This window comes from Chiloscyllium punctatum, chromosome 18 (assembly GCF_047496795.1).
Source record: "Chiloscyllium punctatum isolate Juve2018m chromosome 18, sChiPun1.3, whole genome shotgun sequence".
In the NCBI taxonomy this organism is placed as follows: domain Eukaryota; kingdom Metazoa; phylum Chordata; class Chondrichthyes; order Orectolobiformes; family Hemiscylliidae; genus Chiloscyllium; species Chiloscyllium punctatum.
In genome coordinates this window covers 74345449-74355654 of record NC_092756.1, presented here as the reverse complement: position 1 = coordinate 74355654, position 10206 = coordinate 74345449, and the positions used below count along the sequence as shown (strand labels likewise).

At 44.6% G+C, this 10206-nt stretch overlaps 1 non-coding gene across 1 annotated transcript; it reads right to left on the bottom strand.

Moving 5' to 3' along the window:
• Positions 1-4554: 4554 nt before the first annotated feature.
• trnar-ccu (transfer RNA arginine (anticodon CCU)) lies at positions 4555-4627 on the bottom strand. The gene has a single exon. It is a non-coding gene; the product is annotated as a tRNA-Arg (tRNA).
• Positions 4628-10206: the final 5579 nt, after the last annotated feature.

Below are 10206 nucleotides of genomic sequence, written 5' to 3'. Positions count from 1 at the left end.
TTATCAGAGCAAGAGGTGCAGGAGGCTGTGAAGCAGCTTCAGAGTGGAAAGGCACCCGGTCCTGATGGACTTCCCAGCAAATTCTAGAAGGAATTTACAAACATATTGTCAGGCCCGATGTTCAACATGTTTAATGACCCATACAGCCATGATTGTCTCCCGCCATCTCTGAGAGAGGCCAATATTTCGCTTATTCTTAAAAAAGGGAAGGTCCCGGGGGACTGTGCTTTGTACAGGCCCATTTCACTCTTAAATGTGGACTTTAAAATCCTCTCCAAGACCTTTGTGTTCAGGCTGGAGACTGTGTTACCTTCTATTGTTAAAGAGGACCAGACGGGCTTCATAAAGGGCCGCAGATCCTCCAATAATGTTAGGAGGCTGCTTAATGTAATTCAAGTGTGTCAACAACAGTCAATATAGGGATTGGTGATTTCTCTAGATACAGAGAAGACCCTTGACCGAGTTGAGAGGCCGTACCTTTTCTATACTCTGGAGCGGTTTGTTTTGGGCGAGGTTTCTATAAGATGGGTAAAGGTTCTCCACAATGACCCTCTCACTGCAATCATCACCAACAGGGTGTGATCAAGCAATTTTAACATTTTTGGGGTCAGCCGGCAGGTCTGTTCCCTTTCCCCACTGCTTTTTACAGTGGGGATTGAATCATTGGTGGAGGGCATTCATAGGGATCCCAATATATCAGCTCCAGACGGGGGGTCAAATTTACATCAGAGTTTATTGTACGTGGACGATGTCTTAATTCTTTAGTCAAATCCAGCAGTTTCAGTCCCTCGCCTGTTCGCATGCATCTGTGTGTTTGGCACCTTTTTGGGGGACAAGATTAATCTTGCAAAATCAGAGGCTTTGCCTATGGTTGGTCTTATGAAAGTGTTAAGTCTTGAGGGTGAATATTGATTCCCATTTAAATGGTCACAGGGGGGTTTTGTGTATTTGAGTATGTTCATTACTCCAGTTCTGAATCGCCTGTTCAAAGCCAATTTTGTTCAATTATTTGACAAAATCAACAAGACCTTCAAAGATGGAGGCGTTTCTGGTCTCGTGGTTGGGTCGGATAGCGCTTATTAAGATGAATATTCTCCCTCGTGTACTATACCCTATCTGGATGCTCTCCCTGATTTTCGATGAGCAAACATTCAGGAGACTGAACGGCTGGTTCAGCCCCTTTATTTGGTATCGTCAGTGGCCCCTCATTAAATGAGCTAAACTGCGAGTGTCTCACAGACTGGGGGGAGTGGATCTCCCCGACATTAAAAGCTACCAACGAAGCTCACTTTTATCCTACATGAGTGATTGGGCTTGTGGGGACCCTGTTTCAATATGGTTAGATGTTGAAACCTCCCAGACTAAGGTCACCCTTTACTCACTTGCTGTGTTTGGACAAAATGAGGACAGTTAGGGAATATTGGCATAACCCAATAGTTATCGATACTGTTAAAGCATGGAGAGCAATTCGGCAGAGGGAAGGCAATCTTGGCAAGACATCTTCTCTTACACCGGGTATGCCGGGTTTTCAACTGGGGATGATAGATTCAGGATCCAAACATTGGGCAGTTAGGGGTGTGTCTTGCGTGGGTGATTTGTTTGAGGGAGACACAATGATGTCCTTCGATCAGTTAGCACGGCAACACAAGCTACCGAACAGGGACCTCTTTCGTTTATTTCAAGTTAGAGATTTTATTTAAAAAAAGACATCAATTTTGACTGATCCCTCCAAGTCTGACATAGAGAGAGGGGTGATTTAGCCCCATATCCTGCAGACCCCACAAAGTTCTGTACTTTTCTGACACAACATCCCACCAAACCCAACACAGACCTGGGGACGTTTCCAGGGGAGATGAGAAACCGACTTGACATCAGACAAAGAAGATCAGCCGTGAAGACAAGGCTTAAAAGTTAGCCATCCCAGATGGGACCTGAACCACAATTCCAGGCAGAGGAGGCCAGTGCCTTATACATTAGACCACTGGGGGCACAGGGACCAATCAGAAATGGCAGCCTGTAAATACTGCACCCTGAACCTCTCATATTGTGTTCTTCTGAGTTTTATACTCTCACTGATTGGTTGTTCCCCCTTCCATCTCACGCTAAATCATTGGCTGCTTGATAAAATTGATCTTACCTCCCAAACGGACAGATGAGAAAATCACCAAACTCCAACTTTGCACAACTCAAGTCTGAGGAAAATGGAGCAGACAGGAAAATAGCAAAGGACTCAATGTTATTTTGTGCAGCACTTTCAAGATATTTGCAGTTGATAAATCCAGTCAATTTGGATTGAGATGGAGTTGATATGGGATGAAAATCAGCCACCACAAAGACCAGGCTTAAAATGTCAACACCCTAAAAGGGATTTGAACCTCCAATCCACTACATCAGAAGCTACAGTCTTACCCATTAAGCGACAAAAACTCAGTGACAATAGTCTACTGGGAATAGTTGATCTAAAAAGAGTTCTACAGCCGAGCATATTCCAAGATCTGTCACGACACACTGAGGGATACACTAAAGTTTAGGACAGCTGCTGCCAAGGTGTAACAGGGAAACAACACAGTCTAAGGTCTTTCTGACAAATGATCACATCGTCCTTTCAGTTCTCAGACCCTCTTGGTGCCTGACACTGAACAGAGATCATTTCGTGCCCAAGTACAAAATGCCTTTTTTTTTTCATGACACAGACCTTTGAGAAATGTCAAAATTCCAGTGTTTTGTTGGTTCTTTTCTCTCTGCATAGACTGTACACAACTGATTTAGAACCTTTGTGTGCATTTCTATTTGATTTTTCATGAATAAAGTACGTTTGTAAATAAACAAAAATCTGGAGAGAGAGAGAAGATCTGCCTGAACTTGCGAGACCCCCCTTTGTGGAAGAGAGCCAGCCCTATATCGGGACAGGAAGGAGATTCCAATGGCCCAACATGGATTGTTCCAGTTAATACCCTCGCCTCCTTGACCACAAAGTGAAGTGGGAAATGGCATGGTGCAGGGAGACACTAGGTACACGAACACAAAAGATGGCTGCTGAGCCATAAGTTGGCCACTTGGCACACAAGATGGCCCCCAGACCACAATATGGAGAGATAGCAGAGCAAACACAGACACTGCCTGGGGGCACCAGAATGCCAGCACAATGCACTCACAACCGAGTTGATTAGTTTAAGGCGGATGGGAGAGACAATACACATGAATAATATACACTGCCCGCCGAAGGGTCTGGGTCAGACAACACCTTTGATAGAAATGCTAACTGTTAGATACAGCCTCAATACAGAGTGATAATAGCCAGGGCTGCAGTATTAGGCCTTCTCAGGAAGAGCGATTAGCGCCCATTACTACAGCAACGGACCTCCGCGCAGACGCTGAAACTGACAACAACTGCACTGAAATTAACAAAGGCCATGCTGGAACTGACAATAATTGCACCGAAACGATCAAGGATTCTGCAATGTTTACAATAAACAAGCCATGTTACAGAGACAATAACCTCATCACTGAACTATTATATCACAAAATGTATAACAGTATCTTGACCATGTGCTCCGGGTTGAGAGAAGAATCACAGCTGACCACTGTGCTGTTGGAGCTGCTCTCTCCCCGGAGCTCCGGGATTTCCTTGGACAATAAACTCTGTTGGTGAACCCCGACTCTGACTCAGAGCCTGGTGATTTTCAGCAGTTGCCTTCCCACAAATGTTTGTCCAATCTGTGGATGTGGCACTCCAAGTTCTCCAACGATGGCCTAACTACCTCACATCCCCATCATAGCCTCCTTGCAATTGTATTCAATACCTTGACTAAGAAAGGTAAGGGCCCAAATGCATAGCCACAGCCCCATCAGTTCCAACCTTGAACACCCAGATTTCAATCATTTCCATTGACATATTGGACCTTATCATAAATACCAAACATGCAGGTAATCTGGGGTTCAGCTGGTAATGTTGACAGAATATAGCTTAGACTGACACCAACACAACCGAAACAGAAGTTACTTTGTCCATAGATTGGTAGCTCTATCTGTTGGAGCCCCAGTGACCTCATAGGTAAGGTACTAATTTCCTAAACCAGAGAGTATGGGCTCAAGTCTTATTTGGGGTATTGGTTTTGTTGAAACCTTCACTGTGCAGCTGATCTCAATCCTGTGTGGTCACATGACCATGGCAACAAAATCAGGCATTCTCAATTGATCCTCAGATGGAGATACTTGACCTGATAGAAAATTGGCCAAACTAAATTAAACAGCAGCTATCAGCTCTAGAGAACAGTGCAGATAAGATCAAAGAGTTACAAAGATTCAAGAAGAACCAGTTCCAACCAGACTGAGGGTTGTATATTGGAGAAGTGTCAGGTTTTCAGCCATTGTGACTGTGCTGTCTCTTTCTGGGAATTCACCCCCATATCCTGCATACCCTGAAAATTCAGTGTTTTTCTGTCACAATTTCCCACCAACCCAATACAGACCTGGGGACTTTTCTTGGGGAGGTGAGAAATCGACTTGACCTCGGACAAAGGTCAGTCATGAAGACTGGGGTTAAAAGGCTAACACCCCAGATGGGACTTGAACCCACAATCCCGGGCATAGGAGGCCCGTGCCTTATCCCTTAGGCCACTGGGGTGGCATGGATGTGTGAAAAATGGCAGCTTTTACATACTGCTCCGAGTCCGCTCAGAGTGTGTTTTTCTGAGATTTATATCCTTCCTGCTTGTTTTTTTACCCCTTCCATCTCAATCTAAATTGTTCACTGCTTGATAAATTGATCTTGCCTCCCATTTCTCCCCAAACGGACATTAGAGAAATCACAGCCGGTCAGACAGCATCCGAGGACCAGGAGAGTCGACGTTTCGAGCATAGGCCTGAAGAGCTTATACTCGAAACATCGACTCCCCTGCTCCTCGGATGCCACCTGACCAGCTGTACTTTTCCAGCACCACACAGTTTGACTCTGATCTCTCACATCTGCAGTGCTCACTTTCTCCCAGTCGAGAAATCAACTCAACTCCAACTTTGCAAACCTACAGTTTGAGGCAAATGGAGCAGAAGGAAAAGGGCTCAATGTTATTGTGTGCAGCACTTTCAAGATATTTGCAGTTAGTGGGGAAGGAGGAAGTGGAGATGTTGTAAAAAGCAGCACTGAGGACAAATCAACACAATCTTAGTGGGCATTCAGCCCATTGTGGCTGTGCTGTCTCTTTCAGATAATTCACCCCAAGATCTCTCAAATCCTGGAATTACCTTGTGCAAGTTTCTATTACACATCATTTGCATAAGCTCAACGTAGGCACAGTGATTTTTAACAGAGTACTGTTGTTGATATATATTTTAGAACATAGAACATAGAAAAGTATTGCACAGAATAAGCTCTTTGGCCCACAATGTTATGCCGTGGATTAATCCTAATGTAAAATAAAATAACTTCACCTCCACACCCCTCAATTCACTGCTATCCATGTGCATGTCCAGCAGTCGCTTCAATGTCCCGAATGACTCTGCTTCCACCACCACCACTGGCAACGCATTCCATGCATCCACAACTCTCTGCGTAAAGAACCTTCCTCTGACATTCCCTCTATACCTTTCTCCCAATATCTTCAAACTGTGACCCCTCGTGCCAGTCCACTTTGTTCCACAAATCCAGACGACACAGGTTTCTGTACAATGGTGGATGCTTTATTATCGGACAGTTGGCGAGAGATTCAAAATGTCCCCAAAGGTCGCCATGAGTCTACTTGGAATGAGACTTCTCCATGAATCTCTGCCCGACACACAGAGACAGTATCTTTTATAGGAATTAAACAAAAGGGTTATCAGTCACATGGGCGATTGTATTAAACATAGTTTCAAGCAGGTAATTATCAATTTACAAAGCCCGATGAACAGCGATGTCCTGTGCTAACGTGTGAATAGATTACAGAAGCTCATTATCATATTCTTCACGGTGATGTGTTGATGTGAAGAGATGATAACAGAAGGGTTTTGCCTGCTGGAAATGGGGGATTCACATCCCTATGGTAATATGGAGGGGAAGGAAGACAATGGGAGTGGGAGGCAGTTTAACAGGGTTGTGGCCAAGGCTAGCAGTCTTGTGTGGAAAGGGCAAATCCCTCTGTCCAGGACTACAGGGGGAATCCACATGTGTGGCTCCACTCGGCTCTATTTCTGAGATACAGTCAGCCTCCCCCCTGACTGAGATGTTCTGTCTGTATTGTAAGAGGACAGGCTTTCCGTTGATACTGCAGTAAGGCCTTTGGTAGTGGAACGTTTAACCCTTGAGTCACCAATGTGTCCTGAAAGAGAAGCAAAGCATGGAACTGACCCCTCTTTGTTCATTTTAACTTCCTCACCAAGATGCCAATATTTTCATGTACAAGTTTGACCAAGACGACTTTGCTGCACAGGCGCTATGACAACAGATGAATGGACACCGCGCAACAATCACCAGACACGGGTGTCCCCTCCCAGTCAGGGAACACTTCAGCAGTCAGGGACATTCACCCTCAGAGCTTCGGGTGACCATCCTCCAAGGGAGACTCCAGGATACACAACGACACAAAGTGGCCGAGCAGAAGCTGATAGCCAAGTTCGGTCCACATGGGAATGGCCTCAACTGGGACCTTGGGCTCATGTCACACTACAGGGGACCCCACTACACTATACACTCTCTCAAAGACAGACGCACACACAGACACACACACACACACACACACACAGACACACAGACAGACACATATACACACACTCACACCCATAAACACACGCTCACAGGCTTATACTTCTTCACACTCACACTCACATGCCCATAGTCACTCACTCTCTCTCTCATGCACGCGTGTACACACACATAGGTCTTCGGGATGAATTTGCATTTGCACAATCTGCAGGCAGTCAATGCAGGCAGGCAGTCAATGGAGTATTTTATACATTCCACTTTGGAACTAGGACCAGTCTGCTCAGAGTGTGTCTGGGAAAATTAACAAACAGTGAAATTCACAACTAATCCTGGAGGAACCTGTTTGGGGGAGGTCACAGCACAGAAATAGACAAGTGAATATTTTACGTGTGGCCTTACAGTAAGTCTGCAGTGGTGGGTAGAGTGGGTTCTTTCTTGATTATATGTTTTATTGAGCTATGTCTCTTGATTAAACTTAAAATATAAGCCATAAGTATTAATTTCACCTGGAGCAGTGTTTGGTAGAGGAATAAGACAGTGCTATTTTCTGGGTCTGTAGATTGAAAGAAACAAAAATGGCTTTAGTAGAGTGATATGCTCTTCTTGTCGGATGTGGGAGCTTTAGGGAGAGTTTACCAGTTACTGAGGATTATGTCTGCAATAAATGCTGTTGGTTGGAGAAATCAGATCGAATGGATTGGTTGGAGAGACAGTTAGAGACCATGAGGTATTTACAAAAGCAAGGGGATGTGATGGATGGCAGTTATAGGAAGGGGGAAAGTCTCAGATAGTCACATTGATGGGTTAACGCCAGGAAAGGTAAGACAGGTAGGCAGGTAATGCAGGATTCTTCTGTGGTTATCCCCATTTCAAACAAATATGCTTTTTTGGAAAATGAAGGGAGTGATGGATTCTCAGGGGAACAAAAATCCCATTCAGGCCCAACCCCTATCCTCTCACCCTGCATTCCCCAAAGCCATTCTACCGAACCTGCACATCTTTGGACGTGGAAGGAAACCAAAGCACCCGGAGTACCCCATGGAGAGAATGTGCAAACTCGACACAAACAGACACCCAAGGGAGGAATCAAAGCCAGGTCCCTGACAATGTGAGGCAGCAGTGGTACCCACTGAGCCGCCATGCCATCCCCAGGAGAATCTCAGCAGGTTTTCAGCCATTGTGACTGTGCTGTCTCTTTCAGACGATTCACCTCAATCCTGCAAATCTTGTGCAAGAAGATGTTGTGCACCACTTCCCATCAACTGAATGCAGACATGGAGATTTTCCCAAAGTAGATTAGAAATCAAGTTGACAATCAATTGTTGGCTTCTTGATTAATCAATCTCGCTTCCCCAAACGGACAGTTGAGAAATTAACCAAATTCCAATGTTGCACAACTCAAGTCTGAGGAATATGGAGCAGACAAGAAAATAGCAAAGGGCTCAATGTTATTTTGTGCAGCACCTTGAAGATATTTGCAGTTACTGAGGAAGGAGTAAGTGGAGATGTTGCAAAAAGCTGCATTGAGGACAATTCAACAGAATCATAGCAGGCATTCAGCCCATTGTGACTGTGCTGTCTCTTTCAGACAATTCACCCCAAGATCTCTCAATTCCTGGAATTACCTTGTGCAAGTTTCGAATAATCATCGTTAAAAGTCAGACAACACCAGGTTGTAGTCCAACAGGTTTATCTCAAAGTACTAGCTTTCAGAGCTGCTGCTGCTGCTTCGTCAGGTGGTTGTGGAGTATAAGATTGTAAGATACAGAATTTATGGCAAAAGTTTACAGTGTGATGTCTCTGAAATTATATATTGAAAAAATTTGGATTGTATGTGAAGTCTCTCATCTTTTAGAAAGACCAGGTTGGTTTCAGTTCTTTCATGTGTAAATCACAAAATGTTTTTCATTGCCAATTGAAATGGCAAGCTGTCCAATAAAAGCTAAATGCTGTGAATGCTGGAAATCTGAAACAGAAAAAATGCTGGAGGAATCATGACTCAAAAACATGATTGAATTTTCTGAAAAAGTCACAAAGAGGATTGATGAGGGCAGAGTGGTGGATGTGATCTATATGGACTTCAGTAAGGCGTTCGACAAGGTTCCCCATGGGAGGCTGATCAGCAAGGTTAGATCTCATGGAATACAGGGAGAACTAGCTATTTGGATATAGAACTGGCTCAAAGGTAGGAGACAGAGGATGGTGGTGGAGGGTTGTTTTTCAGACTGGAGCCCTGTGACCAATGGAGTGCCACAAGAATCAGTGCTGGGTCCACTACTTTCCGTCATTTATATATATGTTAGTATCATTATGAGGTATCATTAGTAAGTTTGCAGGTGACACCTAAATTGGAGGTGTAGTGGACAGCAAAGAAGGTTCCCTCAGATTACAACGGGATCTTGATTAGAAGGGCCGATGAGCTGAGGAGTGATGGGTGGAGTTTAATTTAGATCAATGTGAGGTGCTGCATTTTGGGAAAGCAAATCTTAGCTGGGCTTATACACTTAATGGGAATGTTCCAGGGAGTGTTGCTGAACAAAGAGACCTTAGAGTGTAGGTTCATAGCTCCTTGAAAGTAGAGTCGCAGATCGATAGGATAGTGAAGAAGGCGTTTGGTATGCTTTCCTTTATTCTAAATCAGTTGTGTACAGTCTATGCAGAGAGATAAGAACCAACAAAACATTGGAATGTTGACATTTCTCAAAGCTTCTGTATCGTTGTGAACAAAAAGGCATTTTGTAGTTGGGCAGGAACCGATCTCTGTTCATTGTCAGGCACCAAGAGGGTCTGAGAATTGAAAGAATGATGTGATAATTTGTCAGAAAGACCTGAGACTGTGTTGTTTCCCTGTTACACCTTGGCAGCAGCTGCCCGAAACTTTAGTGTATCCCTCAACATGTCATCTGAGATGTTGGAACATGCTGGGCTGTAACACTCGCTTGATGCCAAGACTTTACACTGGCAAATGGCTATGTGTGCCCAAGTAGCATATTGGGTAAACCACTGTCCTCCTAAGTGTGGGATTGTGGGGTTAATTTCCCTCTGGGCTGCTAAAATTTTAAGCTTAGTCTTTGTAGCTGACTTTTGTCCCATGATTCCTGAAGAAGGGCTGACGCCCGAAACGTCGATTCTCCTGTTCCTTGGATGCTGCCTGATCTGCTGCGCTTTTCCACCAACACATTTTCACCTTTACGTCTAATCTACATTATAAACATCCCCATGTCTGCATTCAGTTGATGGGAAGTGCTGTCCAACATGAACTTGCACAAAGGTGTCGGGGATCTGCAGGATTGGGTCGAAATTACCTGAAAGAGACAGCAGAGCCACAATGGGGAAAGAACTGCTGAGATTCTCCTGGGGCTGGCATGGTGACTCACAGTGTCAGGGACCTGGCTTTGATTCCTCCCTTCGGTGTCTGTTTGTGTCGAGTTTGCACTTTCTCTCCATGGGGTACTCGGAGTGCATTGTGTTCCTCCCACAGCCCAAAGATGTGTAGGTTCGGTGGATTGGCTTTGGGGAATGCAGGG